Source organism: Podarcis bocagei, assembly GCF_964188305.1.
Source record: "Podarcis bocagei genome assembly, chromosome: 15".
Lineage (NCBI taxonomy): Eukaryota > Metazoa > Chordata > Lepidosauria > Squamata > Lacertidae > Podarcis > Podarcis bocagei.
In genome coordinates, this window is record NC_138141.1 from 38,765,493 (window position 1) to 38,781,895 (window position 16,403).

The window sequence follows — 16,403 nt, forward strand, 5'->3', positions numbered from 1 at the left end:
TGAGCCCTTTATTAAAGGATTATGGCAGCGTTTGAATGTTTCTTCCCTAGTTATTGTCAAATCTGCCAAACTCCTCCATCTAGTTCTGAAGTTAATAACAGTTTTGCCGCATGCATGTTTCCCTGTTTCTCGCATGCACCCTTGAGGAATCATTTTTGTTTTGCCATCTGGTGGCTTCATGCTGAGTCTGAAAAATAGACAACCAGGCTGAGATCATCCAAGCGTTTTAGTGGGTTTTGGTGCCTCTTTGAGATTTCTCTCTGTTAGTGTCTTATAAGGCCCTTTTTCTTTTAAACCATGCCCCCCTTAAAACAACAACAAACAACACTTGTTTTGTATTGCTATCCTAATAGCTGAATACATCCCATATCAGCAGACCTTTTTGAAAATACCAGTTTTCAGTGCTTTGTTTATAATAAGAAATAAGGCTGTCGCCTGATTACTAATATCTCAGTCTATATATCTTATGAGTTTTTAATTTATCTGGGTTGATTTATTGTGGATCTCCTTTGCCTTTCATAGATGAACACGTGTGTTGTAGCAGGCATCCTGTTAGAAGAGACATCCCTCCCATGAGAGAGAAAGGAGAATATATCTTTTCAGATGTGTTTGCCACCTGCCATTTTTAGAAGTAGTTTTGTAAAATGTTTTAAAATGGGGAGCATCTTTCCAATTGATAAAAATTGCTTTACACTGATTAGCCATACTGATTGGTCAGTTTCATGTAGCTGCCCTAATAAATCCCGAACACTGCTGTGTGTGAAATTCTCCCTCCCTGTGGAGCATCCAGAAGTTCACCATTTCACCTTTATTTTAGAACTTTCCCTTTATTATATACAAAGATTGTCAATCACAGTATGTATAGAGAAAGGGCTACTCGGCTATTATCATCATCCCCTAAAGGATTCCCCACCACCACCAAAAAAAAGCGCAGCCAAATGAAGGGGAATGGAATGGAATATGAATACAAATGGTATTTGAATATAAGCAGGGTACACCTGCTGATTTACTGAAACCCTCTCAGAAGTTGAGGGTTGTTTAAATGCTAGCCCTACTCAGACGATATTGGACTTGACTAACAGGTCCATTAATTTCATTCAGTGTAGTGTGAGTAAAACTTAATTGGGTACAACCCTCAGTCCACAGCTCCATTAAGTATATGTAAGTCTTGCTGAAATGAGCTGGATTGTGACCTTCGAGTTGGGGCCTCTTTAGACATTCTCTTTTTATTGACTTGGAATGTCATATCTCTGGCCTAAGATCTTCGTCAGTATTATTATTATTATTATTATTATTATTATTATTATATTATTATTATTATTATTATTATTATTATTATTATTATTATTATTATTATATTATTATTATTATTATTATTATTATTATTATTATTATTAGCTTCTGCCAATTTGGGAGAGAAATTAACATGAAACTGAAATGCAGCTCACCTTCAATGTTGATAAAGTTACTGGAGTAATTCTATGAACTTTAATATGGTTGCACATTTTAACTGAGAGCTGCAGTTTCAGATACAGTTTAGCCACAGTTGTGCAAGGAATCTATGGGAAGACCAGGGATAAAACTGAGAATCCCAGATTTTACTCTGACTTCCTCACTTTTACCTCTATACTTCAACTAGAATACACAGAAGCACTTAAAATTTGCATATATCCATACGTGTGTGTGTGTGTGTGTGTGTGTGTGTGTAAGTAATATACTGCAATAAAAAAGTCGCCAGCCTCTCCAAACTTGATTAAAGCTTGACACTTCCGGGGGCGGCGCGAAACTGTAATGGCGGTCCTCTTCGAGCTCTGAAGAGGGGCTCCGCGGAAAAGGGTCGTTCGCTGCGGCATAGCGACGACCCATCAAGATAAACCACGGGTAGAGGGAGCCCGTGGCCGTGGGACTCGGCGGGCACCAGAAGCTGCTCCGAAAACACAGAAGGGACCCCGTAAGGAGACCCGGAGTGAAGGAGGGGTAGCGGTGCTGTGAGTTCATCGCTCTTTCCGCGGAAGCGAAGCCGCGCGGCTGTTACAGATGAGCGCTGATCCTTCTTCCTAAAATCAACACTAAACTGCAAGCAACATACCCGTGAGTAAAGGGGTTTTAAATTTGGCAGAAGAAATTCGGTAAATTTGGCTGAAAGCGGGAGACGAGAAAAGGGAAGTCCGTCTTCCGACATTGCTGACAAGATCAAAGCAAAGCTTTTAAAAACGGAAGCGTTTGAAACGGGACTGTGGGAAGCTTAAACTTTTTCGTGCTAGAAGATCTGCTTATTTTACTGAGCTGAAGGTGGAAATGGACATTGATTAAAAGAAGTAGTAAATGGTGACTTTCCTCCTATCTTTTTTCTCTTTTGGGCTGTCTTTTTTAAAGAGCCAGATTGTCGGGCTGCCAGAGAGAGAGACTGTGTCAAACTGCGGAAACAGTTGCAAAACTTTGCTGAAACGTAACTGTTATATTTGAGCAGAAAAGACTGAATGGGATACTGTTACAAGCACCTTTCATGAAACTTTCTTGATTTATAAAAGGTGCTTTGGGAAACTTTGAGCTTATGAAGGGACTTTTGGATTAATGAATCTACTGTTTTGAAACAATTTGGAACTTTAATGGCGGATTACTTCCTTCTTTGTCTTTGAAACCTGGTGGTACTCCCCCTACAGGGCTTTTGGATTATAAAATCCTGGGAACTGACTTTTGTTTTGAATTCCATCTCACTGGTTGTTTACTTCTGAATTTGCCTTTCCCATGGAACAACAGACAATTTGACCTTGAACATTGACAGATGTGTAATGAGTGGTGCAGGGAGAACAAGAGCATCTAAAGCAAAGGAAACTAAAGAGGCTAAGGAAAAAGAAAAGGAAAGAAGACAATTTGTGCAAACAACGCTGACCCAAGGACGCCGTTCGTCGGTTCCAGCTGTACTGGTGACTCATAGAGAACAAGGGGAAACAATTGAGAAGTCCACTGAGGAAGATATGGCAGCAGGTGGGTCAGACACACTATTAAAACAAATATTGGAGCAATTATCAAGTTTGAACCAGAAGGTGGACGACCAGTCTGTGAAGATAGATAAAGCAACCTCCTCGATTCAAAAATTGACTGACCAAGTTTCCCAGCACACGCAAGCCATAGAGAAATTGCAAGGAGCAACAGCGGAAAATCGGGAATTAGCTGGAGAAGCAATCCAGAAAGTGGGAGTTCTACAAAAAGAGGTTGAAGAAATAAAAGGAGAAGTTAGGCCCCTGCACAAACAGGTGGGTGAACAACAAGTCTATCTGTCAATGGTGGAACTGAAAAACCGTGAGAGCAACATCAAATTGAGAGGCATCCCGGAACTCGAGCAAGGAGACTTGATTGGATACTTAACACAGGAATTCTCGAAGTTCTGGGGTTTAAAGGAAGATACAGATTTCAGGATAGTCTCGGCATATAGACTGGGAAGACTGGTAAGGAAAGACAGATCCAGAGACTGTTTGATAATTTTAAGAACAAAGGAAGAGAGAGACAAGATCCTAGGCCTTCATTTCAAAAAAGCAATTGAAATACAAGACAAAAGGGTGGAAATTTACAGAGATATCCCGAGGCAACTGCTGGACCTTAGAGCCACTTATACAGAATTAGCAAAATTGCTGAGACACAACGCAATTCCCTATAGGTGGGAGTTTCCACAGGGATTATCCTTCACCTACAAAGAAAGGAAGGTTAAAATAAGAACACCTGAAGATAACCAAAAGTTCCTTCACGACCACGGAGAAGATCTCCAAAAAGGAGCGGATTGGCTTCCAGGTTTACCAGCACCAATACTGCCCGGAAGTGGGCCAACGCCTACACCCTCGGGATCTGAGAAAAAGGAAGACACCCCATCTTAAGAACATTTTAAATAAAACAGGATGTCTCTGCAGCTACTTAGTTGGAACATAAATGGCGGGAATTCTCCGGAAAAAAGGAGAAGGATATTTCATATCCTAAAAAAAGAACAATTGGATGTAGTATGTTTGCAAGAAACACATGTGACTAGGCTCCACAGGAAAGTATTAATCAATAAAAGACTTGGTCAAGAATTTATCTCATCAGACAAAGTTAAAAAAAGAGGTGTTGTAATTTATGCAAAGGAGAACCTGTCGCCAAAATTTTTATTCAAAGATGATCATGGAAGAATTCTCGCAATCGAAATTCAAACACAAGGAGAGAAGATTTTGATATTAGGAATTTATGCGCCAAATGATGGAAAATCAGAATTCTACAAGAAGCTGCATGAGACAATGATGGACTATCTGGACTATGCTAATATCATTGTGATGGGAGATATGAATGGGGTGGTGTCTACAAATATGGACAAATCCCAAAATCAAAACTTGACAACAGACGGCAGACTCCCTAAAACCTTTTTTGAAATGACAGACAATATGGACTTGATTGACATTTGGAGGACAAGGAACCCCTTGGGTAAAGAAGGAACCTTCTATTCTGAGGCCCACTTGTCATGGACACGAATCGACCAAATTTGGATATCTAGAGGGCTGGCTCCGAAAACGAGAAAAGTGGAAATCTGCCCAAAAACCTGCTCCGACCATAATGCCTTAAAAATGGAACTGAGACTTTTTCCAACTGGATCCTTCAGATGGAGAATGAATGACACCTTGTTAAGAGATCAAGAGATTGTGAAGAAGGCCCAAAAAACATTAAAGGACTACTTTGAAATAAATTTGAACACTACGGTGGAGAAAAGAACAATCTGGGACGCAAGTAAAGCTGTAATGAGAGGGTTTCTGATTCAACAGAATTCGATAAAAAGAAAATATTGGAATGGAAAAAAAGAAAAAATTTTAGAGAAAATAAGTGAAGGAGAGAAAAAGCTGAGAATTAAACCAAAGTCAAAAGAGGTGTTAAGAGAGATCAAATTTCATCAAGCACAATATTCGAAATTGATCAATCAAGAGATTGAGTGGAAAATCAAACAAATGAAGCAGAGATCGTTTGAATCAGCAAATAAATGTGGAAAGTTGTTGGCTTGGCAATTGAAAAAAAGACAAAAGTTAAATACGGTTACAAATTTGGAGATTCAAGGAAAAATAGTTCAGAAACCAGAAGAAATAAGAAAGTGTTTCCATAGATATTTCAAAGAGCTCTACGCACAGGGGCCTCAGAAAGAATCGGAAATGGATCAATTTCTGGAAACAAATGGACTACCTAAAATAAGCCAAGATAAAAGGTCAATCCTTAACAGCAAAATAACTCAACAGGAAATTGAAGGTGCCATCCAAAACATGCAGCTGGGCAAATCTCCAGGCCCGGACGGACTCACCTCCAAATATTATAAAACTTTGAAGGACTTCTTGATACAACCGTTGTTGGAGGTTTGTAACCAGATCATGGAGGGGAGAAAGGCACCGGAAACGTGGAAAGAAGCATTCATCACATTGATTCCCAAGTCAGAAAGGGAAAAGACTCAGCTTAAGAACTACCGTCCCATCTCACTCCTGAATGTGGATTACAAAATATTTGCAGACATTTTAGCAAGTAGACTTAAAAATGTATTAAATGAAGTAATTCACAAGGACCAAGCAGGCTTTCTCCCTGGTAGACACATGTCGGACAATACCAGGAACATTATTGATATATTGGAGCTGTTGCGAATTAGAAATACAAGGGCTGCTCTAATCTTTATTGATGCGGAGAAAGCATTTGACAACATTTCTTGGATGTTTATGAAGAAGAACTTGAAAGGGATGGGAGTGGGACGGGGGTTTGAAAATGGATTAGAAGCAATTTATGCAGAACAAAAAGCTAAACTGATAGTGAACAATGTGGTATCGGAGGAACTTCGAATTGAAAAAGGGACACGACAGGGGTGCCCTTTATCCCCTCTGCTATTTATTTCTGTTTTGGAGGTATTGCTGAATATGATTAGGGAGGACCAGTTGGTGCAAGGTATAGAGGTCGGAGCGAAACAATACAAACTGAAAGCTTTCGCAGATGACTTAGTCTTGACATTACAGGAGCCAGAATCTAGCACAAAAAGAGTTTTGGAACTTATCCTGGAGTTTGGTCGGGTGGCGGGATTTAAGTTAAACAAACAAAAAACTAAGGTTTTGGTTAAAAATCTGACACCTACAGAGATAGAGGGGTATCAGAAAGAGACAGAGTTAAGTGTGGTTAAAAAAGTGAAATACCTGGGAGTATCCTTGTCCACTAGAAATTTAAATCTTTTCAAAGATAACTATGAAAAATGTTGGTTGGAAATCAAAAAAGACTTGGATATATGGTCAAGATTGAAACTTACCTTGTCAGGCCGAATCGCAGCTATAAAGATGTGTGTTTTGCCAAAAATGTTATTCTTATTTCAAACCCTTCAGGTTGTGGACAGAATGGAATGCTTTGGAAAATGGCAGAAGGATATCTCTAAGTTTGTCTGGCAGGGCAAAAAGCCCCGAATAAAATTTAAAATACTAACCGACTCAAAAGACAGAGGGGGATTTGCCCTGCCGGATTTAAGGTTGTACTACGAAGCTGCAGCCTTCTGCTGGTTGAAGGATTGGTTTCTGTTGGAAAACACCGATGTCCTAGATCTGGAAGGGTTTGACAATGTGTATGGTTGGCATGCTTATTTGTGGTATGACAAGGCGAAGATTCACAAACTGTTTAAAAACCATATTGTCAGAAAATCAATTTTTGCCGTCTGGATGAAGTATAAGGATCTATTAGAAAGTAAGACCCCGAGGTGGTTATCACCTGTGGAAGCTAAGATTTCTAAAAAAAGGCCCAATATGGAGGCCTATTGGCCAAAATATTGGGAATTGATTGAAAGAGTTGGAGATAATTGGAAGCTCCAAAGCCAGGATAAACTAAAAGGTAAGGTGCGAGATTGGTTACATTATGCTCAAATTCAAGAGGTATTCAAAATGGATAAAAAAGTGGGTTTCCAGTTGGAGAAATCGAAACTGGAGACGGAGTTACTAGAACCAAGGACTAAGGTACTTTCAAGGATGTATGACTTGCTGCTTAAATGGAACACACAGGATGAGACAGTTAAATCTGCTATGATTAAATGGGCACAGGATGTAGGACACAACATTATGTCTGAGGACTGGGAAAGGTTATGGAACACCGGTATGAAATTCACGGCATGTAGTGCCTTGAAAGAGAACATTATGAAAATGGTATACCGGTGGTACATGACCCCAGTCAAGTTGGCTAAAATATATCATCTTTCTGATAATAAGTGTTGGAAATGCAAGGAGGCAGAAGGGACATTCTTTCACCTCTGGTGGACCTGCCCGAAAGTAAAGGCCTTTTGGGAAATGATACATAATGAGCTGAAAAAGGTATTTAAATATACCTTTTCTAAGAAACCGGAGGCCTTTCTCCTGGGCATGGTGGACCGGAAGGTGCCAAAGAAGGACAGAACCTTGTTTATGTATGCAACCACAGCAGCTAGGATTCTCATCGCTAAGTTCTGGAAAACACCAGATTTACCCACACTGGAGGACTGGCAGACGCAGTTGATGGACTACATGGAGTTGGCAGAAATGACTGGCAGAATCCGAGATCTGAGCGAAGAAACAATGGAGGAGGACTGGAAAAAATTTAAGGACTATTTGCAAAAACATTATAAGTTGTTTGAATGTTAAGATAGCGCACGATTAAGAAACATTATGCTTCTGCATTTTATTTTAAGCAAATGATAAAGTAAGCATTGATGGAAAAAACGAGACATATTTGAAACAAAATATTATGTTTATTAAGAGTCTTAAAATTAAACTACAAATTTTTGAAATTGGTAACATAATATATTTAAAGGTATAATAAGATGAGAAACAAGATAACAAATTGCTGAACTGGCTAGAACAATGAATGCAATGCTGAGAGGATGTGAGGAGGTCCAAAAGTTGAAGGACTGTTGAAGGATGTTAAGGAAAGTTTCTTAATATTTTTTTTCTTTGTTTATTTTTCTTCATATACATATATATAAAAAATGTTTCTTGTATGTTGCCATGTAAACAAATTTGTTAACCTGTGAAAAGAAACGCAATAAAAAATCTATATAAAAAAAAACAAACTTGATTAAAGCTTACACTTAAAACATCCTAAGACCTGAATGTTCTGCTTCTTTTAAAGCTGTAAGCTGCTGCTAATAAAAGGGATTGTTATTATTCCTCACCCCACCCCTTTGTAGGTACCACTTGCTTTCCAGAAGTCCTGTGAAAGTAACCCAGTCCTTATTTTTGGAGACTTGCAATTTATACTTTATATGGTGAGCTGTGTAATTAGTTGGGAAGACTTATGCTTAGTCACTGGTTTATCCTAATCGGCTTTGGCTTTTCCCAACAACAAAGTGAGCTTATTTTGCTAAGCTGAAACAACTCTGCTCCCTTTGTTCCTGTCTTTTTATTGTCTCATTCCTTTCATTCTGTTTTACTGCCAAAAGTTTTGTTTCATTAGGCTTACGAGTCATTTCCAATCCAGTGGGCTGCTACAATCAGGCCTTTATATACCTCAGCTGCCCTGTTTCCCATGTCCTCCTGGGTTTGTGTCAAGATGCAGCCCTTCTTTGTGAAATGTTAACTATTTTTTAAAATATTTTTTGCTGCTAAGCTACTTTTTCATCTTACAAGCACTTGGAAGTTGCTGATCTCAAGTATTGGGATGCTATACCAGAATATTTAGGTCATACATGCCATTTTGGGCAGAGAAAGGTTAAGCCACTGCACACTAGGAATGCTAAAAGTAGCTGGAGTTTCAGGGCTGTTTAATTGTTTGTTTGTTGCTCCAGTTATGCAGAATCTTTTTGGAGAAGGGCTGTGTTCAGCTTTTGCAGCTGCAGTCCTCTGAATTGCAAGGTGTACGATACTATTTTTCACCATGTGTAAGCAAGATGGTGGGAATGTAAAAAGTGTGCTGTAGCTGCCTGAACTTTTCAGATCTGAGTGTCTGAGAAGTAGTGATGCATGTGTCAAGCCAACTTAGTACATCAATGCACTTTTCTGTTCTCTGTGTGTAATGGTAAAAGTAGTAATAAAATAAAATATAATAAAATACCTGTGCTACATTATCTCTCTTAAAAGATCAAGGATGTTTTAAGACTCAATAAAAGACTCCTTAAGCATTTGTTCTTATTCTTGGACTTCAGGTATTTCTCTTGAAAAGTAGCCAGGCAAGGCATGTTAAGTAAGAGCTGTTCGACAGTGGAATTTGCTGCCAGGGAGTGTGGTGGAGTCTCCTTCTTTGGAGGTCTTTAAGCAGAGGCTTGACAACCATGTGTCAGGAGTTCTCTGATGGTGTTTCCTGCTTGGCAGGGGGTTGGACTCGATGGCCCTTGTGGTCTCTTCCAACTCTATGATTCTATGATTCTAAGTTTGCTATGTGCCTGCCTTAAAAGAGAGGGGGGGAACCCCTCAAGTGGACAAGGCTTTCAGTGTCTCCCCCCCCCTTCCTATCCCAAAGTGAGAGATTGAAGGTGGGATGAAATTTAGCTCCCAGTTAAATTGTTAAAGTCTTGAGCAAAGGGTGCTTGGCCAGCAGTGCCTCAGTGTTAATTCATTATGACTACATTCCTTCAACTGCATTTTGGTGATATACCCCATTTTGTCATCACAGCACTATTGGGCTGGGTGATTTGCCCAAAATGAGCTTCGTGATCAAGTAGTAGGGAATTTGAACAGAAGCCTCTTCAGTCATTTTGATACACTCTCTGCCACATAGGCTCCGTTTTTCTGTGCCCCTGGGCTGCTTGAAAAACTATTGCTTGTTTGCTAGTGTAGAGCAGATCTAGCTCAGTCCTCCTGGCCATAAATAGTTGAGTAGAATGTCCCTTTCAGAGGCAGATTTTTTTTTCTTACTGGGTGCAAAGAAGCATGGGATAGCCTGTTCTTTTCAGCTGAGAGGAATGGCAGTGGTTTGCTTCCTACTGAAGTCTCTACGGGTGAGGCGAATGCAGGAAGAGACTGTTAGGAGAAGTAGGTGTCTGATCACTTCCGCAGATAAGACAGGAAAGGATTGATTGATTGATTGATTGATTGATTGCACTTATATCTCACCTTTCCTCTAAGGAGCTCACACTGTTGTGTATAGTTTTCCTCTTCCCCATTTTTATCTTCACAACAGCCAGGTGAGATAAGTTAGGCTGAGAATGAGACACTGGCCCACATGGCGGAGTGGGGATTTGAACCCAGGTCTCTCTCAGATCCTAGTCCAACACACTACCCAGTGCATCATGCTGCCTCTCTAAACTTTGTCCCATTAGGTCCTTCCTGGGTGCTTTGAATCTTAAACAGAAAAGAAACAAAGGATTAAACTTGCTGTTTCTTTAGGTGTGCCTGAGCATAGCTTGGGTTTTATGTTGCAAGAATAGTAGAGTGAATGCCAAAGTGTGCTGTAATCTCCAAAGAAAATAAAGATGTACTAGCCTGTTGTTAATGTTTTTAATACATCACGCATTTGAATAAAAAGCAGGGAGCCAGCAACGGCCTGTTTAACCCAGCAAATGCGCTTGTGTGTTTTCAAATTGTATATATGTGCAATCCGCAAGAATCCCGGGTGTTGAGGAATGTCCCAAAAGAGTGATAGAAGTCACACTATTAGTTGCTTTTTTCAAGTCCTTCTCTTTTGACAGCTGTGGAAATATCACCCCATCCAGACAGGAGATCTCTGCCTCTTTTGGCATGGATACCTGGGTGTGAACAAGTTAATGATCCATTGGAGTATTAAACACTCCAAGGTTTATTTTTCCCTGAGGCCCCAAGGGCCTCTGAAGATGTCATGATAATAGGATTGTTAGCATGAGAAAAGGCAATATTCTCTCCATGGGTTCATTTTAGGGGGATTTGGCAGTGCAACCTCCTAACCTTGGCTTCAGCCTGATGCCAGTTGGTGAGAAGGGTTGTGATCCTCCTAGCTGTGAAGGGTTATTTATTCTAGCATGGGCAGGCAGATGGAATGGCACATTTCCTCTGCTACACATTGAAATGTAGATTTTTTTTAGTAAGTAGGGTACACTAAAGCCTTTTTTATTATTGTTCCTCTATTCAGCAATCTTTTTTTTTATTAAATTGACTACTTGTTAGCCAGTTACAATTTTCAGTGCTGCATTTCAAGACACTATATTTGTAAATTAGTTGCATTCAGAGTAATAGAAGGTCAGGTCTTGACTTAATCTGAATTTGTAATAATCAAGAGTACCCAAAAGATTTTAATATGCATTGGAGAAAATATGTTGGTGCATTTTTGCATGTCTGTTGCTAATCTCCCCTGTGCCTACAGAAGCCGGCTGGAGACAAAAACTTGCATCTCATTTTATTGTCCTACTTTGACTCTGGATGTATATTGTCCAGTTAACTTTGAAAAGAAACCCATTTTGAAACAAAATTATTCCAGTCCAGGCAGTATTTACGTATTACCTTTAAGGAATGGTTTTTAACCATTTCTGCCATCACCTCCCAAATCCTTGTCCTCCTCTGGTGGATCTTTCTAACCAGTATGAGAGGCATATTGGGATATGGGAACATAACCAGGGATGTGCCCAGGAGTGGCAGTAGGATCATGGTGGGCGAATCCAGTCTTATTTTGAAGCTTAGACAAAATCAAGGGAGCTTCCTTACACTAGTAGGTCAGATGAGATGATGTGGCACTCCTTAATCCCTGAAAAAAAGCTTCATGGGTCTGAGCAACTAGGAGTCCTGTTCATTTTGGCTACTGGCTACCTTTGCCATGCTTAGCCCTGAAATTCACATGAGCCAGATGTGGCAAAAGTGACTTTGCATGGTGCTGCAAGATGTCCAGAGGCTGAGATTCCTCCTTGTCAACCAGAACTCCAGAGCTGAAGGCACTAAAATAAAATCTGATACATCCTGCTTTGAACTTTTTCAAGAAATAAGACTTTATTTAAGGGCAAGAGGGGAAGGAAGACTCTTGTCAAATAATGCATTGTGTTGGATAATGACACACAACATTGTTGTCACCGTACCAAAAAAATGTTAACATCCTGAGTAAAGTGCTTGTTACTGTTTTTTTTTTTTTTTTTGGTTTTTTTTTAAAAGCAGACCATTTTTGGGTCTGAATACTCAGAAGAGCTGGGAAGCATTTAGAATATCCCTGAGAGATGAGTGTTCCTTGGCTGTAAGGAGAGGGGTGTGGATAAAAAGCACTGTACTGTGGGAAATGGGTATAATGACACTTTTTCCTACATGCAAGTAAATGGCCATAAATCGGTCACTTATGACCTGTTCAAGTGCCTTTATATATACAGTCAATGCTGTTGTCTAAGGCTAGAAGGCTTTTAGGCAATTGCAAACATTATCTCCTCTCTGGTAGACCTAGGATGTAGTGCATCAGCCACATGGCTCCATTTGGGGGACCAGCCAGTCTCTCTGGCATATTTCATTCCCCTTTTGAGCAATTGTTCTATTTTTATGTCTCTGTCTCTTCAGTGGCTTCATGATAAGACTGTTAGGGAATGTGTCACAGCAGCACACACCACCCTCATGAGGGACTGTAAGAGAAAAGCCATGCCTAGCTAACTCTGAAGGCTCCAGTCTTGGTCACTGGGTTTCCTTCCCCAAATCTGTCAGAACAAGAAAGGCACCAACAGCCAAGAAAACCTAAGCTGCCAACATTGATGCTGTGATGCAAGCCTTTCCTCTCTTTTATCTCTCCCTTCTGTCTTAGCGTGCCTAGGGATTTAACATTTCTCTGTGGGATGTGAGAGAGGCACACAGCATATACACAGTACATACAGACCTGCAGAAAAATAGTGGGTTTGCCAAAGTTGCCACAAAATTTAGCTAAATAAGAGGTGGCAGGGGGAGGAGAGAGGACTGTCAGCTAGCAGAGCAGATGCCCTGCCACTGAGCATGTGCAGAGAAGAACAGCAGCAACCTCCACTCGCCTCTCTTTCTGGGCAATAGTGTGAGGTTGGAGAGAGAATGGCCAGTGTGAACAGTGGCAAGTACAGGGACCCACAATTAAGGGGGATACACAAGCCCCCCATCCCAATTCTGGAACTCCACACTGCTACTACCTGTGCTAATAATCATGACAGAAACGCACACATACCAATAATTTGCATGCTTTAAAAAAATCATGATTAATTGTATGCTGATAGGATCATTCATATGAGAAGGGAGACAAGGATAAAGTAGCTCAGGTAGAAAACCGATCAGGCTAATCTAAAGAGAAGGTGGATTAGCTTTCTCTTAATCTGAAACAAGTCTGCAATGCACACAGCCATGCTGGAGTGTCCCAGTCAGTGCATGTGGCCTTTCCTGAAGTTGCATTTGTGCTTAATAGCAGTGAACGGTGCCGGTAGATTCAAAATACTTTTGGACATGTCTCTCTTGGTTTTTGAAAGAGGGTTTTGTTCGGGAGGTGGAGTTTTGGCATATTTTATAGGCCTAAAATTCACGTATCCTTTTCATGGAAGTTGTGGGTGTCTTAACACTTCTCTCCTAACTCCATGCCGAAAGAGAGGCAGGCGAGAAATGTTTGGGCTCATATAGTGAGGTATAAGGGGACTATGGCCCCCCTAGATGCTGCTGGACTATAACTCACAGTATTATCTGGACCCATTTCTGTCTGGTTTCAGGACTGGTCATGGCCCTGAAATGGTTTTGGTAGCCCTGCTTGACATTTTTGTTGACCTTTCCATGTCCTTTTATCCATTGACCACCCTCTTCTTTGGGAGTGGCTTCAGGAAGTAGATGGCGAGTCCTGCATGCTATATTTTACATCTGTTTGAAGCTGCTGGGAGCGATCCTCATGGGTTTTAGAACAAAATGGGACACCAGATTCTGTCTCTCTGTTCCATCCAGGAGAAGTGCTGGAGGTGGTGATGAGCTGGATGTGGGCCAATAAATAGAAGCAGAATCCTGATAAGACAGGGATGTTACATGTCCTGAGTACTCTTGACTAAGAATTGACAAAGAGCTTGGGAGATGGCAGTTCTGTGCAGGGTTGCGGTCCCCAGGAGGAGCAAGTCTGTAGTCTGGGCTACTCATGGATCCAACGTTATTACTGGAGGCCCTGATGTCTTTAGTGCCGATTTCCAGCTCTGGCCACTACGCTCCATGCACTCCTAGCTCCCATATTGGATTATTGCAATGCACTCTCTGTGGGGCTGCACTTGAAAACAACTGAGAAGCATCAACTGATCGAAAATGCAGCAGCCAGGTTACTGGCTGGGATTTCATTTAGAACTCATATAACCCTCATTTTAAGCAGTTGCACTGGTATGTTGTGTGAAGAAATACTGCCTTTTGTCTTTCCTGCAGCTACTACTATCAGTCAGTTTGTATTCCTTAGGGTTCCCAGATGCATGTTTACTCTCCGGCAGGGAAAGGGCTGCTTTCCCTTAAACCCCCTCCCCTACAAGGTGCATTGCCTTGAAATAAAACAGTTTTGGGGTATGGTTACGGCATACTAGTATTTAGCTTTTTAGGGAAGTTAAATGTGCTCTTCATACAAAACAACATGACAGTTTTGTTGCTGTGTGTTTTCCACCCAGATCTAGGACGTGGTGGCAGCCTGTTTGATGATGAACCAGACTGTTTCAGAGTTCTGACTACACTGTGAAAATGGCTGGCTCCAATATCTCTGTATGCCATAGACTGGAGTATATCTAAATGGAATTGTGTTGGCATCTTCAGATAACTGATCGAAGATCCTAGAGGTTTAGCCTGAAAGTCGCTTACCTTGTGCTTATTTAAAGTATGGCGCATTGTCTTGTTTTCACAAGCTGAAGATTTGCAATAGGTTATTTTACAGTCTGCTTGATGCCTGAAAGAAATGTTCCACAGGTGAAACAATAAGAGAAGCGAAAAATCTATTCCCGCTAGCAGGGCTTTGATTTCAAAGCTGCACTAGCACAGTGAAGATCATGATTTTGTGTCAAACATGATGTTTATTTCAAAATAGACCTTGTAAGCCCCTTGATCTTGGGATGAGCTGAAGCTGATAGGGTTGTATTCCTTGCCAGAGGCGAACACTTAATTTTCTCAACAGCATGTAGTGGAATCAGCTTAAGGGTTAAGTGCTCTTTACTTTTTTTATTTTTCAAGGTACCCAACGTAAAGTAAAAAGGGACAAGTGCCCGTTGCTATTGACTGCCTTGTTATTAATTGCTGATAAGATCACAGTGGGCATGATTCACCAGTGACTTCTTCTAGGGAGGCCACTGGAATTTTTTCTCAGGCAAAATGTGAAGCAAATTTGAGGGTCCTCATTGGGTGAAACATCTGCAGAAGTTCAGAAGGCACACTCCAAACGCTTGTGATATTTCATTGTAGTATTGGCTGTGTAATTAGTACACACAGAACAACATAAGCTACAGAAGCCAGGTTTTACCATCTATGTTATGACTAAAATCCACTTTAAACAGTTGATTTAGGTAATTTGGAGCTTCCATCTCTGTCTGGATAACATCTGAGAAATAATAATTCTTTCAGCTTCTCTAGATAAGCCTAGAGTTCTTGGGCTCAAGTGGGAGGAGGTATTGCCTCCCGACTGAACCCTATTGAATCTTATTTAAAAATAGGAAGGTTTTGAACAATTGGAAAGTACATACTGAATTTTCTTTATAAGCACACACTTTCCCCACTGTACAGAGGGTCAACTGCTGCCTTGTTTTCCAGAATGGACCCCCCAAAAAGGGCAGTGAAAACTTAAGTCCTCCACCCTCCACAGCAGGTGCCTGTCGTCCATCTGAAGATAGCTGCCAACATCTGGTGCAATTGCCTCTCCAAAAGCTGTAACAAGGGGGCCTGCAGTTCAAATGCAGAGAGAGCATCGCCTCCTTAATGATAACAAGCTGTTGGCTTCCCCTCGGAGATGAATTCATCTCACAGATGTTTGCTTAGTTTTGGCAATCTTATCACTTGTAGCTTTGGTGATTATGCTCAACTGGAGACCATTACTATAAAAGAATAGTTTGAACTTACTCCATTTCTATGCTTTTTTGTTGTGTTGTTTGCTTCTGAAATATAATTTATATCAAAAACGGTAATGTTGATCCCATTAGCCAAGTACCCTTTAGGACATCTGCAGGCCAGTAGCTTCTCGACAGTAAGCGCTGGTGAATGTCTTTCATCCATGCTGACATTTTTAATGTTCCCTCTTCAGCAATTCTGTGGTTTCAACCCTTTGTTTAACACTACTTTCTAAGCAATTACTTCCAGCTCCTCCTGTGAAGGATCCTTATGACCCATGGTTATATATGTGTATGTTTTTGCAACCTGTGAATCACAAAGGATGCTCTGGCATCATCCTTAGGACAAGAAGGCTATTTGTGATGTTGGTAATGGTTATAAAGAACACACGCAGCTCTCTTAACGTCAGAAGTTGCTTTGTTTTTTATATCGTTTGAAAACCGAGATAGCAATTTGGTGCCACCTAATAGGCCCTGTTCAGTA

General features: G+C 40.7%; 1 protein-coding gene and 1 long non-coding RNA gene across 37 annotated transcripts in view; one reads left to right on the forward strand and one right to left on the reverse strand.

Moving 5' to 3' along the window:
- The window catches only part of MSI2 (musashi RNA binding protein 2), a 430,429-nt gene that overhangs the window by 137,323 nt on the left and 276,703 nt on the right, over nt 1-16,403 (forward strand). The gene's annotated exons all lie outside the window — the stretch shown is intronic.
- On the reverse strand, nt 9,480-16,182 carry LOC308574929. Its single transcript, XR_014002641.1, has 3 exons — nt 15,933-16,182; nt 14,688-14,772; nt 9,480-10,268 (listed from the first exon to the last, which is right to left on the reverse strand). It is a non-coding gene; the product is annotated as an uncharacterized lncRNA (long non-coding RNA).